Here is a 22,967-nt window from a genome sequence, read left to right on the forward strand (position 1 = left end):
GTAGGGGCTGGAAACAAAAGAGCTAAGAAAGCATTTATATATTCCAAAGCAAAGAACATTACAGACAAAAGGGAAGAAGTCAAGGAATAATTGGATAAGTTAAATCAAGAGAATTAAGATTCAAATAATTTGCAAAATGACTACCATTTTGGAAACTGTACAGAGCTGGGAGTATTTCAGCAGGTCTTTCCCAAGGATCAGGCAGTGTGTGCTCTTCATGGAAAAGTTGTGACTGTAGCTGGTGAGGGGAAGCCCTGTGACCACAGCTACCAGCGTGGCCTCTGCAGTGCACTGTGCCTGGTTCTCCTCTAAGCAGACTGAGAACTCCTCTAGAGCAATTGACAGCATAGGAATCCTAGGCAATAAGGGACAAGAAGAAATGAATAAATGAGGCAATAGTGAACCTGCTCATTATTCTCAGTGTTGCACTTTAGAAAGCGTTCACAAAGCTTCCCATGCTCATGTCGAGTAAGGAAACACTAAAGAATGGACTTGTGGACACAGTGCAGAAAGGAGAGAGTGGGATGAATGGAGGAAGTAGCATCGATGTATATATGTACATGTATTGGGCTTCCAAGGTGGCGCTAGTGGTAAAGAACCCACCTGCCAATGCAGGAGACTTGAGAGACACAGGTTCAATCCCTGGGAGGGGAAGTTATATACTACCATGTGTAAAGTAGATAGCTAATGAGAAGCAGCTATATAATACAGGGAGCCCAGCCTGGTGCTCTGTGATGATCTAGAGGGGTGGAATGGTGGAGGGGAGGGAGGCTCAAGAGGGAGGTGATACGTGTATAATTTTGGCTAATTTGAACTGTTGTATGGTAGAAACCAAAACAGCATTGTAAAGTAATTTTCCTCTAATTAAAAAAATTTCAACAAACAAACAGTTAGCTGTTGGGACTTTCCTGGTGGTTCAGTGGTTAAGATTTTACCTTCCAGTGCAGGGGTGTAGGATCCATCCCTATTAGGGGAACTAAGACCCCACGTGCCCCACAGCCAAAAGATGAAATAAAACATAAAACAGAAGCGATATTGTAACAAATTCAATACTTTTAAAATATAGTCCACATAAAAAAAAATCTTAAAAAAAAAAAGTTATCTGTCATGCGGTGTCTGCTCCAAAATCTACCTTCCCATCTGCTACCTGTTAATGGCTTTAGAAGAAGTTGTTTTTCTGATTTCCCTGGGATGAAGGCCTGAGGATGATTTCTGTCTCCAGTCCATTTCTGTAAATATGAAACCGCAGTCAATCACTGCAAACTCATGTCTCCCTGAGAGCAGGTGAAGGCAAATAAAACCGATGACGGTTCCGGCTGCTTATATTCAGTCTGTTTTGTTTGGTTCTTGGTATCCAGATTACCTGGAGCGACATGATTCAGGCTGAGGTTCTCATATGAAGTTCTCAGACTTGAAAGCAAAACAGCATGAAGCAAGCCGTGGTTATTCACCATGATGCCATCAACAGCCTTCTCGTTTACATGTAAATGAAAACAAAAAAAAAGGGAGGAAAATCATCTTTGTGATTTTGCATTATTAAATTAGCTATTCCAGGAAAGGTTGAGACGAGGTGAGTAAACACCTCATCAAAATCTACAGACGCAATCAGTGCAGAAAACCTGCGTCAAACGTTATGTGATCACTTCCCTCTTAATATTTCCTACTTGCTAATCTTCCTGGTAGGATTAGGGCGGTCTGTATCATGAATAGCAATGCATCCCCTTGTCATGGTAAGGCTGCCAGTGCAATGGCAAGGATAATGGTCTGTCATTCCCGCTTATAGACGTTGTTAACCTCTAAGCAGACTGTGCGGTCCACCCTGCTGTGAGTTCTTACACAGAAATTTGATCCTCAACACCTAAGCAAACTATTACCTAGTGTTATTTCTTAAATGAAGTTCAGAATTCACCACTACATTACCTGTTTTTTTTCTATTTTCTCCTGACTATATCTCGTGTCTAATAATTTCTTTTACCCATAGTAGTCTGCAAAGCATATTTCAAATGCTTAAAGGCTCATGTCCCCCCACCCCTGACTCAGTGTGCACACACATACACACACACACACACACACTGACATTTGCTGTAGCCCACTGCCCTGTTGGATGCTTCTCAGTTCCCAGAGATACACCTGGAAAATGTAAAGAACAAGGTTGTCACTTTTACCTAAACCAGCAGTTGTTTGCAAAGTAAGAACTGTGAGCTTCATGCCTGGGCTTAACCTTGAGTGCTTATCAAAGGGTAGATTCTCTAAGCCAGAGGGGCTTCCCAGGTGGCGCTAGCAGTACAGAACCAGCCAGCCAATGCAGGAGACATAAGAGACAGGTTTGATCCCTGGGTCGGCAATTTCTGCTTGGAGAACCCTATGGACAGAGGAGCCTGGCAGTCTGTGGTCCATAGGGTTACAAGTTAGACACGACTGAAGCAACTTAGTAGGTATACATGCACATCATAAGCCTGATCCTTCAATTTCCCTGTATTGAATTTCTGGAAGTGTTGAGGAATTTGCAGTTTGTAATAAGTCAATTTTTTGGGTGATTCTTCCATGAATTACATTTTGACTGACACTGAAACATATAAACATAAAATTTTAATTCTGTTTCCTCTCCTGCCTCTTTATGAAAGTAACCAAGGTTGCACTAGCAGCATGAGATTTCACACTGTCCTACTGCCTGAAGTCTGGTCTACAGATGTCTTCAGCAGCACTCCTTGATCCCTGCCACACCATCTTGCTGCTATCTACCAGAGGTGCACGTTTACATGATTCTGTGGCCAGGGGCCACTGGGAGTGAAATCCCTTCCCTTGTGTAGTAAGGATAAGAGATCTCCACCACCCTCTATAGTCACTGGGAGAATAGATCATAGGTTACTCAGAAGCTGCTTCATCATGTGGGGTTCGTTCTATCAGCCTACTTCATTTAGGCCACCAGCTCTCAGCTTGCAAGACTCCTATAAAGAGAGGCAGAAGTAGGAGGCTGGGAATTCCTAATAAATAACAAAGAGAGTCCACAACATCCCTTGGGTCATCATGTTACCCTTTCACTAAAAGTCAGGATTCTCAAAAAAAAAAAAAAAAAAAAAAAAAGGAGGAGATGAGAGGAGATGATTCTCCTCTTATTTAAAGTACCAGCCATTGAGATAATTGCTCATGCTTTCCCTAAACCCAATAAAAAGAAAGATAAACTCACATGCTATAGTGGGTAGGGAGAAAATTAAAATAAGATGAATTGAGCAGAGGTTAAAGGAGAAAGCCCATGCTATTTAATAGAAACCACTCATGGCTTAAAGGATTCATTAAGTTAGCTGTTTATTCAATTTTAGACTATTATAGCTGAAAGAGCCTCCTAGGTAATTAAATGAATTTCTTCTCTGACTTCTACCTTCTCTTTGAAGATCTCAGCATTCATGACCTCATATTAAAAAGCACCCTATTCCAATATTTTAATTATTTTTCCAGAAAGTTCTTCCCCCCTTCAGTTGAACCAAATTCTTCCACTTTCTAATTTCCACAGAGGGTTCTGAATCTGCTTTCATGTGTCCCATTATCAATCTCAATCCTAGACCTGCAGGATAAGCCCTTCATATAATGAGGACAATGTTCACAACCGCATCCTTGGGCACAGCAAGGATTCCTTCTCCATGACATTTTCAAGTTCCCTGGATCCTTGCTGTGTTTGCCTCTGGAGAAACGCATTTACCCACGTCTTTTAGAACGTAGATCTCTGAACAGGATAGCCTAGGTGTCGCTGGACAGCTAGTTTATCGTATTATTTGTTCTGGACACCGTCTTTGTATAGTGCAACCTAAAATTTCATTATTTTTGCAATTATCACAATAATATATTCACACAGACTTAGAGTCAGCTTAAATTTTAAGTTGCTTCCTCACCACCTACCACCTGCATGCTGGTATTTAGCCATCCCTCCCAAGTTTTATACTTTTCTTTCTGTTTTATAAATGTTCAATGCAGAACCAAATGCATTTACTAGTAAAAATTTTATCTTTTTTATCTTGAATTATTCAGTTTACAGAATGAAAGCTGACACTTTGCCCAGGATTTAAACTTTTCTTCCACGCACCATGCCATCCTCAAATGTAATAATAGACTTGATCCTTTGGAGGAAAATATTACACCATGTTGTTGGCAAATTCTTGATTTAAAAAAAATTTTAAAGATCTATTTCTTATTTAAAAATAAATAGACCAATTTATTATTTACCAAATCATCTGTAGGTATTAACACACACACACACACACACACACATATACACATATGGGCTTCCCAGTTGGTGTTAGTGGTAAAGAACCTACCTGCTGATGCAGGCATATACATATATATATGTATATATACATACATATACATATATATACATATACATATATGTATACATACATATACATATATACACGTATATGTACATATACACATATATGTATATGCCATAGAAATTTTATGATTCTATTCATTTCTATGACATATATATGACAGATACGTGCATGCATGCATGCTAAGTCACTTCAGTTGTGTCTGACTCTTGGCACCTCTATGGACTGTAGCCCCCAGGTTTCTCTGTCCATGGCATTCTCCAGGCAAGAATACTGGAGAGAGTTGCCATGCACTCCTCCAGGGGATCGTCCTAACCCAGGGATTGAACCTACATCACCTGCAGCTCCTACATTGCACGCAGATTATTTACCCCTCAGCCACCAGAGAAGCCCATATGACAGATATATATCATATATTAATCTACTCATTTAGCCATAATGGTCATATCTAGAAAGTAAGTTTGTATAATCCCATTTAACTCTAACTCTATCTTTGCATTGTTCACTTAAGAAGGCTTTCTTATCCGTCCATGCTATTCTCTGGAACTCTGCACTCAGTTGGGTATATCTTTCCCTTTTTCCTTTGCCTTTGGCTTCTCTTCTTTTCTCAGCTATTTGTAGCCCTTCTAAAACAACCACTTGGCCTTCTTGCTTTTCTTTTTCTTTGGGATAGTTTTGGTCACCACCTCCTGTATAATGTAACAAACCTTCATCCATAGTTCTTCAGGCACTCTGCCTACCAGGTCTAATCCTTTGAATCTATTCATTACCTACATTGCATGACCATAAGGGATATGATTTAGGTTATACCTGAATGGCCTAGTAGTTTTCCCTAATTTCTTCAATTTAAGCCTGAATTTTGCAACAAGGAGCTGATGATCTGAGCCACAGTCAGCTCCAGGGTTTTTTTATACTGACTAAAAAGAGTTTCTCCATCTACAACTGCAAAGAATATAATCAGATTTTGGTATTAACCATCTGGTGATGTCCATATGTAGAGTCTTCTCTTGTGTTGTTGGAAGAAGGTGTTTGCTATGACCAGTGTGTTCTTTTGGCAAAACTCTGTTAGCATTTGCCATGCTTCATTTTGTACTCCAAGGCCAAACTTGCCTGCTATTCCAAGTATCTCTTGACTTCCTACTTTTGCATTCCAATCCCCTATGATGAAAAGGACATCTCTTTTTGCGGTTAGTTCTAGAAGTTCTTATAGGTCTTCATAGAACCATTCAACTTTATCTTCTTCAGTGGTTGGGGCATAAACTTGGATTACTGTGATGTTGAATGCTTTGTGATGTTGAAACGAACTAAGAGTGTTTTGTCATTTTTGGAATGCAAAAGTAGGAAGTCAAGAAACACCTGGAGTAACAGGCAAATTTGGCCTTGGAATACGGAATGAAGCAGGGCAAAGACTAGTAGAGTTTTGCCAAGAAAATGCACTGGTCATAGCAAACACCCTCTTCCAAGAACACAAGAGACGACTCTACACATGGACATCACCAGATGGTCAACACCGAAATCAGATTGATTATATTCTTTGCAGCCAAAGATGGAGAAGCTCTATACAGTCAACAAAAACAAGACTGAGAGCTGACTGTGGCTCAGATCATGAACTCCTTATTGCCAAATTCAGACTGAAATTTAAGAAAGTAGGGAAAACCACTAGGCCATTCAGGTATGACCTAAATCAAATCCCTTATGATTATACAGTGGAAGTGAGAAATAGATTTAAGGGACTAGATCTGATAGATAGAGTGCCTGATGAACTATGGAATGAGGTTTGTGACATTGCACAGGAGACAGGGATCAAGACCATCCTCATGGAAAAGAAATGCAAAAGAGCAAAATGGCTGTCTGGGGAGGCCTTACAAATAGCTGTGAAAAGAAGAGAAGCAAAAAGCAAAGGAGAAAAGGAAAGATATAAGCATCTGAATGCAGAGTTCCAAAGAATAGCAAGAAGAGATAAGAAAGCCTTCCTCAGCGATCAAAGCAAAGAAATAGAGGAAAATAACAGAATGGGAAAGACTAGAGATCTCTTCAAGAAAATTAGAGATACCAAGGGGACATTTCATGCAAAGATGGGCTCGAGAAAGGACAGAAATGGTATGGACCTAACAGAAGCAGAAGATATTAAGAAGAGGTGGCAAGAATACACAGAAGAACTGTACAAAAAAGATCTTCACCACCCAGATAATCACGATGGTGTGATCACTGACCTAGAGCCAGACATCCTGGAATGTGAAGTCAAGTGGGCCTTAGAAAGCATCACTATGAACAAAGCTAGTGGAGGTGATGGAATTCCAGTGGAGCTATTTCAAATCCTGAAAGATGATGCTGTGAAAGTGCTGCACTCAATATGCCAGCAAATTTGGAAAACTCAACAGTGGCCACAGGACTGGAAAAGGTCAGTTTTCATTCCAATCCCAAAGAAAGGCAATGCCAAAGAATGCTCAAACTACCACACAATTGCACTCATCTCACACGCTAGTAAAGTAATGCTCAAAATTCTCCAAGCCAGGCTTCAGCAATATGTGAACTGTGAACTTCCTGATGTTCAAGCTGGTTTTAGAAAAGGCAGAGGAACCAGAGATCAAATTGCCAACATCTTCTGGATCATGGAAAAAGCAAGAGAGTTCCATAAAAACATCTATTTCTGCTTTCTTGACTATGCCAAAGCCTTTGACTGGGTGGATCACAATAAACTGTGGGAAATTCTGAAAGAGATGGGAATACCAGACCACCTGACCTGCCTCTTGAGAAACCTGTATGCAGGTCAGGAAGCAACAGTTACAACTGGACATGGAACAACAGACTGGTTCCAAATAGGAAAAGGAGTACATCAAGGTTGTATATTGTCACCCTACTTATTTAACTTATATGCAGTGTACATCATGAGAAATGCTGGACTGGAAGAAACACAAGCTGGAATCAAGATTGCCGGGAGAAATATCAATAACCTCAGATATGCAGATGATACCACCCTTCTGGCAGAAAGTGAAGAGGAACTCAAAAGCCTCTTGATGAAAGTGAAAGTGGAGAGTGAAAAAGTTGGCTTAAAGCTCAACATTCAGAAAACGAAGATCATGGCATCCGGTCCCATCACTTCATGGCAAATAGATGGGGAAAGAGTGGAAACTGTCAGACTTTATTTTTGGGGGCTCCAAAATCTCTGCAGATGGTGATTGCAGCCATGAAATTAAAAGACGCTTACTCCTTGGAAGGAAAGTTATGACCAACCTAGATAGCATATTCAAAAGCAGAGACATAACTTTGCCAACAAAGTTTCGTCTAGTCAAGGCTATGGTTTTTCCTGAGGTCATGTATGGATGTGAGAGTTGGACTGTGAAGAAGGCTGAGTGCTGAAGATTTGATGCTTTTGAATTGTGGTGTTGGAGAAGACTCTTGAGAGTCCCTTGGACTGCAAGGAGATCCAACCAGTCCATTCTGAAGGAGATCAGCCCTGGGATTTCTTTGGAGGGAATGATGCTAAAGCTGAAGCTCCAGTACTTTGACCACCTCATGCGAAGAGTTGACTCATTGGAGAAGACTCTGATGCTGGGAGAGATTGGGGGCAGGAGGAGAAGGGGACGACAGAGGATGAGATGGCTGGATGGCATCACTGACTCGATGGACGTGAGTCTGAGTGAACTCTGGGAGTTGGTGATGGACAGGGAGGCCTGGCGTGCTGCGATTCATGGGGTTGCGAAGAGTCGGACACGACTGAGAGACTGAACTGAACTGCATTTCAACTCTTTTGTTGACTGTTAAGTCTATTCCATTTCTTCTATGGGATTCTTGCCCACAGTGATAGATACAGTGTTCTTCTGAGTTAACTGTGTCCATTCCAGTCCATCCTCTTGCCATCTCCTGCTTGACCACATCCAATTTACCTTGATTCACAGATCTAACATTCTGGATCTCTATGCAATATTGCTCTTTACAGCATTAGACTTTACTTTCACTTCTAGATACATCTAAAATTGAGAGTCATTTCTGCTTTGGCCCAGCCTCTTCATTTTTCTGTGTTATTTCCTGCTCTTCTCTAGTAGCATATCAGACACCTAGTGACCTGAGGAGCTCAACTGGGATCATATCTTTTTGCCTTTTAATACTGCTCATGGCATTCTCCAGGCAAGAATACTGGAGTAGTTTGCCATTCCTCTCTCCAGTGAATCATCTTTTGTCAGAACTCTCCACCATGATCTGTCTGTCTTGGGTGCCCCTGCACACCATGGCTCATAGATTCATTGAGTTATACAAGGCTGTGATCAATGTGATCATTTTGGTTAGCTTTCTGTGATTGTGACTTTTGTTCTGGAGGCTGTGGAACTGTAGTTCTTGCTTCTTCTGTCTGCCCTCTCATGGGTGAAGATAAGAGGCTTGTGCAAGCTTTCTGATGGGAGGGACTGGCTTTAGGGAAAATGGGGTCTTGCTCTAGTGGGCAGGGTTATGCTCAGTTCAGTTCAGCTCAGTCGATCAGTTGTGTCCAACTCTTTGCGACCCCAAGGACTGTAGCATGCCAGGCTTCCCTGTCCTTCATCAACTCCCAGAGCTAACTCAAACTCATGTCTATCAAGTAGGTGATGCCATCCAGCCAACTCATCCTCTGTCATCCCCTTCTCGTCCTGCTTTCAGTTTTGCCCAGCATCAGGGTCTTTTCCAATGAGTTAGTTCTTTGCATCAGGTGGTCAAACTATTGGAGCTTCAGCTTCAGCATCAGTGCTTCCAATGAATATTCAGGACTAATTTCCTTTGGATTGACTGGTTTGATCTTCCAATGGACTCTCAAGAGTCTTCTCCAACACCACAGTTCAAAAGCATCAATTCTTTGGCACTCAGCTTTCTTTATGGTCCAATTCTCACTTCCAAACCTGACTACTGGAAAAACCATAGCTTTGACTATATGGGCCTTTGTTGGTAAATTAATGTCTCTGCTTTTTAGTATGCTGTCTAGGTTTGTCATAGCTTTTCTTCCAAGGAGTAAGCATCTTTTAAGTCATGGCTGCAGTTACCATCTTCAGTGATTTGGGGGCCTAAGAAGATAAAGTCTGTCAGTATTTCCATTGTTTCCCCATGTATTTGCATGAAATAATGGGACCAGATGCCATGATCTTATTTTTTTGAGTGTTGGGTTTTAAACCAGTTTTTCATTCTCTTCTTTCACTTTCATCAAGAGGCTCTTTAGTTCCTCTTTGCTTTCTGCCATAAAGGTGGTGAAATGCTCTGTAAATCTTTAATTCAATTTTTTGCTTGAATGGGTGGAGCTGTGTTCCCTCCCTGTTAGTTGTTTGGCTTGAGGTGATGCAGTCCTGGGATTTGCAGCCTCTGTGGTAGCGTTACTGGTGACCTCTAGGAGGGCTTACACCAAGGAGGACCTTCCAGGACTGCTGCTGCCAATGTACCTGTCCCTGTGATGAGCCTCTTCCAACTCACATCTCCACAGGAGACCCTCAAACACTCACAGACAGGTCTAGATCAGTCTCCTGTAGGGTCATCGCTCCTTTCCCCTGGATCTTACTGTGCACAAGACTAGAGATCCATTCTAAATAGTTGAAGATACCAAGGGAATGTTTCATGAAAAGATGGACACAATAAAGGACAGAAATGTCAAGAACCTAACAGATGCAGAAGAGATTAAGATGTGGCAAGAATACACAGAAAAACTATATAAAGAATTCTTAATGACCTGGTAACCACGATGGTGTGGTCACTCACCTAGAACCAGACATCCTGGAGTGTGAAGTCAAGTGGGCCTTAGGAAGCACTATTATGAACAAAGCTAGTGGAGATGATGGAATTCCAGTTGAACTATTTCAAATCCAAAAGGATGATGCTGTTGAAGTCCTACACTCAATATTTCAGCAACTTTGGAAAACTCAGCAGTGGCCACAGGACTGGAAAAGGTCAGTTTTCATTCAAATTCCAAAGAAGGGCAATGACAAAAAATGTTCAAACTACCATGCAATTGCTCTCATTTCACATGCTAGCAAGGTAATGCTCAGAATCCTTCAAGCTAGGCTTCAACATTTTGTGAACTGAGAATATCCAGATGTACAAGCTGGATTTAAAAGCAGAGGAACTAGAGATCAAAATGCCAACATCCATTGGATCATACAAAAAGCAAGGGAATTCCAGAAAAACCTCTGGAATGTTTTGCTTCTGATTCATTGATTTCATGCTTCATTGACTACACTAAAGCCTTTGAAATTGTGGGTCACAACAAACTGTGGAAAAACCTTAGCAGGATGAGAATACCAAACCACCTTACCTGTCTCCTGAGAAACCTGTATGCAAGTCGACAAGCAACAGTTAGAACTGGACAGGGAAAAATGGCTTGTTTCAAAATTGAGAAAGGAGTATATCAAGACTGTATATTGTCATGCTGCTTACTGAACTCCTATGCAGAGTACATCATGCAAAATGTGGTGTTAGATAATCACAAGCTAGAATCAAGATTGCTGGGAGAGATATCAACAACCTCAGTTATGCAAATGATACTACTCTAATGGCAAAAAGTGAAGAGAAACTAAAGAGCCTCTTAAAGAGGGTGAAAGGAGAATGAAAAATTTGGGTTAAAACTCAACATTAAAAAAACTAAGATCATGGCATCTGGTCCTATCACTTCAAGCCCAATAGATGGGAAAAGAGTGGAAACAGCGACAGATTTTATTTTCTTGGGCTCCAGAATCATTGTGGATTGTGACTGCAGCCATGAAAGTAAAAGATACTTAATCCTTGGAAGAAAAGCTATGACAAGCTTAGACAGTATATTGAAAAGGAGAGACATTTCTTTGCCTACAAAGGTCCATATAGTCAAAGCTATGGTTTTTTCAGTAGTCATGTATGGATATGAGAGTTGGACTGTAAAGAAAGTTGAGCACCAGAGAATTGATGCTTTCTAATTGTGGTGAACCGTGAACTTCCTGATGTTCAAGCTGGTTTTAGAAAAGGCAGAGGAACCAGAGATCAAATTGCCAACATCCGTTGGATCATGGAAAACGCAAGAGAGTTCCATAAAAACATCTATTTCTGCTTTATTGACTATGCCAAAGCCTTTGACTGGGTGGATCACAAGTACTGTGGAAAATTCTGAAAGATATGGGAATACCAGACCACCTAACCTGCCTCTTGAGAAATCTGTATGCAGGTCAGGAAGGAACAGTTAAAACTGGACATGGAACAACAGGCTGGTTCCAAATAGGAAAAGGAGTACGTCAAGGCTGTATATTGTCACCCTGCTTATTTAACTTATATGCAGAGTACATCGTGAGAAATGCTGGACTGGAAGAAACACAAGCTGGAATCAAGTTTGCCGGGAGAAATATCAATAACCTCAGATATGCAGATGATACCACCCTTCTGGCAGAAAGTGAAGAGGAACTCAAAAGCCTCTTGATGAAAGTGAAAGTGGAGAGTGAAAAAGTTGGCTTAAAGCTCAACATTCAGAAAACTAAGATCATGGCATCTGGTCCCATCACTTCATGGGAAATAGATGGGAAAACAGTGGAAACAGTGTCAGACTTTATTTTTCTGGGCTCCAAAATCACTGCAGATGGTGACTGCAGCCATGAAATTAAAAGACGCTTACTCCTTGGAAGGAAAGTTATGACCAACCTAGATAGCATATTCAAAAGCAGAGACATAACTTTGCCAACGAAGGTCCGTCTAGTCAAGGCTATGGTTTTTCCAGTGGTCATGTATGGATGTGAGAGTTGGACTGTGAAGAAGGCTGAGTGCCGAAGAATTGATGCTTTTGAACTATGGTGCTGGAGAAGACTCTTGAGAGTCCCTTGGACTGCAAAGAGATCCAACCAGTCCATTCTGAAGGAGATCAGCCCTGGGATTTCTTTGGAAGGAATGATGCTAAAGCTGAAACTTCAGTACTTTGACCACCTCATGCAAAGAGTTGACTCATTGGGGAAGACTCTGATGCTGCGAGGGATTGGGGGCAGGAGGAGAAGGGGACGACAGAGGATGAGATGGCTGGATGGCATCACTGACTCGATGGACGTGAGTCTGAGTGAACTCCAGGAGTTGGTGATGGACAGGGAGGCCTGGCGTGCTGCGATTCATGGGGTCGCAAAGAGTCGGACACGACTGAGCAACTGAACTGAACTGAACTGAATTGTGGCACTGGAGAAGAGTCTTGAGAGTCCCTTGGAGATCAAATGAGTCAGTCCTAAAGGAAATCAACCCTGAATTGGAAGGACTGATGCTTCTTAGATTGCCCATCTGATGTAAATAGATTGCCAATAGATTGCCCATCTGGTGCAAAGAACCAACTCATTTGAAAAGATCTGATGCTGGGAAAGATTGAGAGAAGGAGGATAATGGGGCAACAGAGGATGAAATGGTTGGATGGCATCAGTAACTCAATGGACATGAATTTGAGGAAACTCTGAGAGATAGTGAAGGACAGGGAAACCGGGGTTGCAAAGAGTGGGACATGACTTAGCGACTGAAATACAATAACAATTTAGCTCTATCACAATTAAATACTTATGAATGTTCATAGTTAATGTACTTAACAAATATTTATCCAGCACCTAACACAGTGGTAGGAATAGGTGTTGAGCATACTGTGCTGTGTGCTAAGTTGCTTCAGTTGTTTTCAACTCCTTGAGACCATATAGCCCACAAAGCTCCTCTGTCCATGGCATTCTCCAGTCAAGAATACTGGAGTGTATTTCCATGCCCTTCTCCAGGGGATTTTCCGGATCCATAGATTGAATCTGCATCTCTCTCATGTCCTGTATTAGCAATTGGGTTCTTTACTACTAGCGCCACCTGGGAAGCCCTGGTGAATAATTAGTAGATGTAAGTTACAGTCTAGTGGTGAAACAAAATCAGCATATATGCAAACAAGTACACTTATAATTAGCAAGGGGGTACTTATACTAGCAAGAGGATACTTATACTAGCAAGGGGGTACTCTTTCTACCCCCTTGTGATGCCTATGTCAGAAGCTTTCTCTATCTCCTTTATACTTTAATAAAACTTTATTACACAAAAGCTCTGAGCGATCAAGCCTTGTCTCTGGCCAAGGATTGAATTCTTCTCCTCCAGAGGCCAAGAATCCTGGCATCTTTGCGTGGTTCAGCAACAACCTTTCATCTTGGGGGCTCGTTCAGGATATTTCAGGACAAGATGCGAGCTAACAGTTCCAGCCTCAGTCCTTTGAACTGTATCCTGAAAAACTGGGATAGATTTGATCCCCAGGGCTTAAAGGAGATACACCTGGGCTTCCTGTGTGATACTGCATGGCCATGGTACCCACTGAAGGATGGAGAACGGTGGCCAGTGGAGGGTCTCTTAAGTATAATACTGTTTTACAATTAGACTGGTTCTGTAGAAAACAAGGGAAATGGGTAGAAGTAGCATAGGTGTCGGAGAAGGCAATGGCACCACTCCAGTACTCTTGCCTGGAAAATCCCATGGATGGAGGAGCCTGGAAGGCTGCAGTCCATGGGGTCGTGAAGAGTCAGACAGGACTGAGTGACTTCACTTTCACTTTTCACTTTCATGCATTGGAGAAGGAAATGGCAACCCACTCCAGTATCCTTGCCTGGAGAATCCCAGGGACGGGGGAGCCTGATGGGCTGCTGTCTGTGGGATCGCACAGAGTCGGACACGACTAAAGCGACTTAGCAGCAGCATACTTACAATTACAGTGTCTAATAAATGTGATGATGGAAAGGAACAGATAGAAAAAGCGGAATGGATGACCTACTTACACAGGCAGTCTCTACAACTATTTTTTAACCAACTCCATATCAAGTGTTCATTACCAATAAAAAAAATCAATTCCATGTCTGTCATAGTTTATAATGACTATTTGGAACCATGTATCTGTTCAAAATTTTGTGGCTATTTGAGTAAGCTTTGAAACACCATTATTATAGTTTTGAGACATACAATGTATTTAGTTTTTAAAATGGGAAAAAGTGATGATTCAAATTATTCTACTGCCTTAAGTAGGATTCTGAATTTTTAATTTTTGTGTGGAATTCTTAGGCACAAACACAAAATTTAATACTTTCTGGTCTGTCCTAAAAGTATAGTTATTGCCAAATGATATCCAGTTAGGAAATGCATTACAAAGTCTTAAATAAAGAGCCATGCAATTATGTGTTCATAGTTATATCCCTTGATTGTACTCGGTTTACTAGGAATTTCCAGGCTGTAAGCAGTAGCAGTTTTTTGGAACTTTGTAAAGCCACCATTTGGCTCTCCCATGTAGAGCTTGTTCTCAATAAAATAAGATGAAAGGAACAGTATTAAGTAATTGCATCATTAATGAAAATAGATGCATTATGTCTGTTCTCATTGTGTCTGTTACTGTGGAGGAGGAATCCCTTACTGTGAGTTTAATTTCACCTGATCAATAGCAGTGAAGCAGGGATCCCTCCATAAAGATGAGCCATAAAATCATCTTCACATGTCAGTTCCATTTTATTCCTCTTCAACATGTCCCCTAAACCAAACTCCAGTTTCAATCTGTTATTCATTCTCTAGAAATTATTATTTATAGCTTAATTTCCAATGGAATCTGTTACTGATTTTTTAATATATTACTATAATTCTTCTTATTCAAAATTTGTGTTGAATAATGTATTTCCATATAAACCTAATTTTATACAAAAACTTAAAACTAAGAAATGTTATGTTAAGTGGTAAATGTAACATAACTGCTGAAATTATATCCATTTCCGATTAAGAAACTGAAGCAGATGGACTATTATGCTTTATTGGTTCTATCTATGGTTTCAATATTAACATTTTGTTCTCCAGACTTTCTAAAAATGTGTTCAAGAAAATACATAAGTCCATTTTTAAAAATTTTCCTTTTATTAAAAAGTAGGAACCACCAAAACATTTTTAGATTTCTTCTGCTGAGTTGCATAAGGACCAAGGCTGTGATTGGGAGAATTTGTGTAATTTATGACCTATGACCTCCACATCAATCCATTTTCTAAATAAAATATTGGAAAGTGTATATTTGTCAATATTTAAAAAATGTTGAAAAGAATTCCTGGTGTTTATGGACTACCCTTGTAGGAAAACTGAGTCTGTTCCCAACAGCTGGTTATCAGAACACGTCACACCTCAATCATTTTGACAAGAAGACATCTCCTTGCATTTTGATTACATTTAATAGAAATTATTCATGAAATGCCTCCAAAGAAGTCAAGTATTATTAGAATAGCTGGCTTCTCCAGAGGAATACATTTCAATAATTATAATCAAGGTGTCAAAAAAGTGTATTTTCTTCATTTTTCTTTTTAACATTCATTTTCTTCTTTAGAATCATGAGTTCATAATGGCCAGAGGTCATGTTAATTTTTAGAAATGCAAAAGAAAAACAAATGTATCTGAATCCAACTTTAGCACTTTGACTTATCCACCTTTCTCTGTAATTTCAACTATTACTAACTGGCTTTGTTATTCCCCTCTCTGATATGATGTGATATTCATGGGTTAGGATTCAGGAGTAAACTTTAGTGTTAAGGTAGACATTTCTACAGAAAGAGTTGATCACTCACAAAAGTGTAGTTACAGAGGCTGGGGAACAATTTTCCAGGCTTCTAATATTTCCTTTCATGTGAGGGGAATTTCAGTAGAGGAGGAGAATGAATTAAATCTGAAGCTGTATCTTTAGAGGAAGAAACAGCATGTGGAGACTTTCTGAGCATTCCCCTAGAAGCCAAGCTGCCAATAGAGGACTGAGCTCCTCGGAGATATGTGGTCTTCTACTTGGACACCAGGGGACACTTGTGTTTTCAGCTCTGCCTGGTCCAGGGACCAAATCATCAAGGGTACCTTGAACAGTAAGGACATAATGCTATCATGAGCTAAGCCACATTCCCCCACCTCACTTTTATCAGTTAAAGTTAACTTTTGGCCTCACATCAATTGGTGGAAAATGTGCGTGGGCAAAAAGCAGTGGAATTTATTGAGCCTCCCCAAATTCAATATTTTTCTCCCTCATGTGTTTGTCCCTGACCTTCAACCTTACCCCACTCCACCCCTCTTCAGGAGTTTAGAACTAGAAGTCTGCAAACTAGTTTCATTTGTGTTTGGGGAATACCCAATTAAAAATGCAACCTTTCAAAGTGAGATTATGTTACAGTTCAGTACCAAATTCTCACCTGCTACCTCCTCCCTCTTCAAATTGATAAATATCCCAATTACCCTTTTTGGGGCATAAAATTAGTGAAACTCTCACTAGCCATGACATCTCATGAAAGAAAAATATGGTACAAAAGATTACTATTGATTGACACACTTACTAAATATTTACTTTGCAGCATTGACCCAGTTGGCATACATTTAGATGACCTTCTGAACTCTGGAGTTCCACCATTTGTAACTTGCTGCTGAAATAGCAAGACACACATGCAGACAAGTTAATCTTTATTCTATTTCTTAGGAGGTTGTTTTATCTTTTTTATTTATTATTTTATTATTTTCATTTATTTTATAATTATTTTATTATGTATTATTTTATTTATTATTCTTATTTTATTTTTCATTTATTTTTATTATCTTTTTTCCATTTATTGTTATTTTATTAATTCTTTTATTGTAAAAATTGCTTCACAATGTTGTGTTAGTTTCTGCTGTACAACAAAGTGAATTGGCTATATGTATACTTATATTCCCTCCCTTTTGAACATCCCTCTCACCTCCCATCCCACCCCTCTATTCTTTTTTGTGCTGTGTCTTTTCTCTTTTCTATTCTATTCAAGGTCTGACTCAGAGATAGCACCCAGAATCTATTAACACAAATATTAGATCAAATAGGGGGCTTTCCAGGTGATTCATTGGTAATGAATCTGCCTATGCAGGAGACGCAATAATGCTTGGGTTGGGGAGATCCTCTGGAGAAGGAAATATCAACCCACTCCAGAATTCTTGCCTGGGAAATCCCATAGATGGAGGAGCCTGATGGGCTACAGTCCACAGGGTTGCAAAGAGTTGGACACGACTGAAGTGACTAAACAGCAGCAGCAGACCACAACCAAAACTGGGAGGACAAGGCAGAATCATCACTTTATTGTCACAAGCCTATGGAAACTGGAAGAAATGAAGGAGGCTGATTACAGGTCTAGTCGGTTCTGCTTGTTAATAAGCAAATATTTTTCTCACTGTTATTAAAGTGTAACAATGACTCTTTAGACAAGATGGTAGAACTACCATGCAGGTGACAAGAGAAGTAAGAGAAAAGTCCCTCCCTCTGGTTCAGAGAGATTATGGGAGAAGAAGCTAAAAGGAAAAAGAGAGTCAGGAATGAGACATTTCTTACTGGATCACCTATTCACCCCTCAGACTTAGGTCAGGCAGATTGAGGACCAGAAGCTCTGTTGAGACGAACAGAGCAGGGATGAGGGGGAGTGGGAAGGATGGGGGGCTTTGGTCTGCTGTGAATGGGGGACACCAGGAGCAGATGAACTCACGAGCTGCATTTGTGCCAACTGGAGTTCAAGCAGAAGGAAAAATATTAAAGCACACTCAGAGATATAGCTAGCTATGTAGCTATAAATTCTGCATTCATCCTCCCGGGCTCTCTTCAATGCCCTTGTGGCATGCATGGGACACTGAAATTCTCTATTTCCTACACAGATGCACCATGGCCCCAAGTTGTATTTTGTATGTGTTTGTTTTTATTTATCTATCATGTGTTTGTTTGATTGTTATTGACCTGCTAGCTCAGTGTCACAGAATTTCAACCCAATCGGGCAAGTCTGGGTTTGGTGATGTTTCAACAACATCTCCCCTCTCTTCTCCTGGCTGTCTCTACCAACTAGCTGCTTACCCTTATGTCAACAATACTGAGGAGAAAGGGAGGTCCAATCCAGAGTCCTCCTGGGTTACTCTCTCATGACTTCTGCATTCAAGGCCAGCTGTTTCTGAGCAAGGAATCTCTCTGTTGTCTTGAAAGAACACACACTCTCATGTTCCTTGAGGCTTTTAGTCAAAGGCACAATGAGAAAAGTTGGTGTTCAGAACTACTGCTGTTGTTCAGTCGCTAAGTTGTGTCTGACTCTGCAACCCCATGGACTGCAGCACTCCAGGCTTCCCTGCCTTTCACCATCTCCTAGAGTTTGCTCAAACTCATGTCCATTGAGTCAGTGATACCATCCAACCATTCATCCCGTCTCCCCCTTCTTCTCCCGCCCTCAATCTTTCCTAGCATCAGAATCGTTTCCAATGCATCAGAGCCCCCTTAAATTTAGTAGGATGTATTCAAGTGCCTATGGCTCATAAGGCATCCTATCAAACCTGACAACTCAGTGAAGCCCCTTCGGAGGGAGGAGTCATTATCACTTTTCCTCTGGACGTTAGGAACCTAGGAGGACTCCTTGCCAGCACAGCCCTGAGAGGGATGTACACACTTAAGGTTACCAAGAAGATAAGAGGGCTTCTAGGCTTCCTAGAGGCAAAGGTCATGCTCCCAAGTGTTCAAAATGTTTCATCTCTCTTTGTCTTGTCATTTCTTGACAAAGCTTTTTTTGTTTGTTTGTTTATAAATAAATGCCACAGTCCTCAGAGCCCTCTGGTGAGCAAGTGCTTGCTCTGAAAATTCATTGTGAAACCTCACTCTCAGCTCTTTGGTAAATGCGTCCCTGTTCTGAGCAAAATCTATGGAGATTTCAAAACCAGAAAACACTGAGGAATTTCAAAATTTTAAAGTACTGTTCAGAAGGGATTTGGATGATTTAAAACACTAGTACCCACATGATGAGGGTTTCACTGGGGACAGGTGGAAGTTCTTGTAACATCTTGACTCTTTCAACAGCTTCCTGGCTAGTTTCTCTGCTTGTCCTCATCCTGTTTTCAGCATAGTAGCCAGAGAATAAGTTTTAAAAATATACCTCAGATTAAGCAACTTACATACTTCTACAAAGAGGTTGTTGTTGTTTAGTCATTAAGTCATGGTTGACTCTTTTGCTGCCCCATAGATTTTAGCCTGCTAGGTTCCTTTGTCCATGCGACTTCCCAGGCAAGTATACTGGATCAGGTTGCCTTTTCCTTCTCAAGGGTATCTTCCTGACCCAGGGATTGAACCCACGCCTCCTGCTTGGCAGGTGGATTCTTAACCACTGAGCCACCTGGGAAGCCCTCTACAAAGAAGTAGCTCCCTTGAAAACTCATCTCCTACAACATTCCTTCTTACTGACTCTGTTCCAGCCACATTTGCTATGTCTTTAACTCATCAAGTCAACTCTACTCTTGGGGCATTTGCACTTGCTATCCCCTCTGCCTGGTAGCCTCTTCCCCCACATATGGATACGCTCACTCCATCACTTTTTAAGAGTATCTGTAAAAAGTCAGCTTCTTAAAGAGGGAGACACTAACCAATGTAAAAGAACACCCTATAGTCCCTTTATCTTCCTATTTTACCTTCTTTCTTTCAAACCACTGTCTGATATTACATCACATATTTGTTTAGTTGCTCTCTCCCTAAAATAGAAGAAATGTTCTGTAAGATCAAGAAATGGATTTGGTTTCCATTGTATAGAGTAATTCAATGTTAGTCACTCAATAAATATTTGTTGAATAAGTGAATTTTATCTTAGGCATGTTATAAATAAAATCAGTATGTTTATGTGATGTGATATTGTTGGTTACTTTGTTCTTACATTTTCAGACAGGTGTGTAATTGGTAGACATAAAAACATAACATCTGTACCTCATCAAATTAATTTTGTGTGTCTGAAGTGGCAAGCCTATTTTCTAACTCTTTTCCAAATTTCAAACCATGCTGGTCTTTTTGATAAGATCAATAAAGAATTAATAAAGTATATTTACACAGATTGTCCATGGAGAGAGAATCTAATTACATCATTTGTTATAAAAATCATGAACTGGAGGTTGCATTTAATACTTACTGGTAAATCTCAAACCAGAGAGTAATTGGAAAGAATCATGCCTCTAAGACTTTAAAATAAATCATTTAATACTTTTTAGTGGAAGATTTCTTTCTTATTTACATTTTTCCTCAATTAATATAAACAAAATATATTTTCCCCAAAACATGATAGGTTATATAGAGCAAAGTCTTTGGCAATAGACTAATACTGTATTAGGGCACCGATTCCAGCATTTATGGCTTTATGTTTCCACTTTAAATTTCAGTTTGTTTTTGTCCATTAGATGGGGGCTTAAATACCTACATTGCAGTATATATGGGAGGAGTTATTGAATTAATAATCTATAAAGTACCTAGCCTAGTACATGACACATGGCTAAACAATCTCCTTTCCCTTCCGTTTCACATCCCTCACCTTTATCTGTGGTTAAACCAAAATCTGGTGGAGAAAGTAAGGCCAGATTCTTTCCAAAGAATCTAGAACAGTTAACTGCATTTGTTTGAATAATATGAGAGTTCTATATTCCTCAATCAGTTGAATCTTCTGTTGTCATATTTATGTTCTTGTAAAGTAAGAAAATTGACAGGTTGACATCATTCTTTTCTTCCTCCTCCATACTTGCAAATGAAGCATTATCTGTGGCTTTAGACTTATCTGCTGATATTACAGTAAGAGTTGATATATTGGACACATTTGACCAGAGTCAGCCAAATCTATTCTGATGAACTTATCCTGGCTAGCCCCTCATCTCTGATTACTGCTAGAATTTGAGATCCAAGCACATGCCATTCCTTGTGTGCTTCCAAGACATTGAAGGAATTATGTCTCATTACAGAGAACATAAATTATCAGTGCTGTTGTTATTGTTTTAGGCTGTTGAAGTTTTGTCAGATATCTTGGATCAATTGCTCTGTCTATGGATTTGAACATATCCCAACTTTATCTTGTTTATGACAAATGAAGTCTGTTAAGTATTAATCAGCTATCTTCCTTGTTCTCAAAACAATATTGCATTGTAGAGCTTCAAAATTGAACTAGGATAGTTTGATGTACATCAACAAAAAATGTTTTAACGTTTCTCTTGGCTTGTCTCTATTAGACTACACTACTTAAAATTAATCTAGAGACACACAAAAAATGAGTTTGATAGACATTTTTGATGAGAAAGGAGATATAGCTATAGGAATTTTGAAGCACGGTTTAAATTACTCTAAATCTATTCTACAGTTTAGCTGATTTTTCTTATAAGCGCTTTCAAGAACACAGGATTACCGAACTCCAGAAAGCAACCACAATAATACTGGATTCATGAAACTTGATAAAGAACTTAATTTTTCTAAGTTATTTAGAAATAAAAATGCAAATAAAGTTGCTGCTTTCAAATTAAGTATACTTTTAAACATTTACAATGACATCACAAGTTTAAAAAAATTTTTTCATGGCTAATCTACACTCTATACTTTCAGATTAGACCAGATCAGTCACTCAGTTGTGTCCAACTCTTTACGACCCCATGAATCGCAGCACGCCAGGCCTCCCTGTCCATCACCAACTCCTGGAGTTCACTCAGACTCACGTCCATCGAGTCAGTGATGCAATCCAGCCATCTCATCCTCTGTCGTCCCCTTCTCCTCTTGCCCCCAATCCCTCCCAGCATCAGAGTCTTTTCCAATGAGTCAACCCTTCGTATGAGGTGGCCAAAGTACTGGACTTTAAGCTTTAGCATCATTCCTTCCAAAGAAATCCCAGGACTGATCTCCTTCAGAATGGACTGGTTGGGTCTCCTTGCAGTCCAAGGGACTCTCAAGAGTCTTCTCCAACACCACAGTTCAAAAGCATCAATTCTTCGGCGCTCACCCTTCTTCACAGTCCAACTCTCACATCCATACATGACCACAGGAAAAACCATAGCCTTGACTAGACTGACCTTTGTTGGCAAAGTAATGTCTCTGCTTTTGAATATGCTATCTAGGTTGGTCATAACTTTCCTTCCAAGGAGTAAGCGTCTTTTAATTTCATGGCTGCAGTCACCATCTGCAGTGATTTTGGAGCCCAGAAAAAATAAAGTCTGACACTGTTTCCACTGTTTCCCCATCTATTTCCCATGAAGTGATGGGACCAGATGCCATGATCTTAGTTTTCTGAATGTTGAGCTTTAAGCCAACTTTTTCACTCTCCACTTTCACTTTCATCAAGAGGCTTTTGAGTTCCTCTTCACTTTCTGCCAGAAGGGTGATATCATCTGCATATCTGAGGTTATTGATATTTCTCCCAGCAATCTTGATTCCAGCTTGTGTTTCTTCCAGTCCAGCATTTCTCATGATGTACTCTGCATATAAGTTAAATAAACAGGATGACAATATACAGCCTTGACGTACTCCTTTTCCTATTTGGAACCAGTCTGTTGTTCCATGTCCAGTTGTAACTGTTACTTCCTGACCTCCATACAGGTTTCTCAAGAGGCAGGTCAGGTGGTCTGGTATTCCCATCTCTTTCAGAATTTCCCACAATTTATTGTGATCCACCCAGTCAAAGGCTTTGGCATAGTCAATAAAGCAGAAATAGATGTTTTTCTGGAACTCTCTTGCTTTTTCCATGATCCAGAAGATGTTGGCAATTTGATCTCTGGTTCCTCTGCCTTTTCTAAAACCAGCTTGAACATCTGGAAGTTCACAGTTCACGTATTGCTGAAGCCTGGCTTGGAGAATTTTGAGCATTACTTTACTAGCCTGTGAGATGAGTGCAATTGTGTGGTAGTTTGAGCATTCTT

Source organism: Bubalus kerabau, chromosome 9, assembly GCF_029407905.1.
Source record: "Bubalus kerabau isolate K-KA32 ecotype Philippines breed swamp buffalo chromosome 9, PCC_UOA_SB_1v2, whole genome shotgun sequence".
NCBI classification, from domain to species: Eukaryota; Metazoa; Chordata; class Mammalia; order Artiodactyla; family Bovidae; genus Bubalus; species Bubalus kerabau.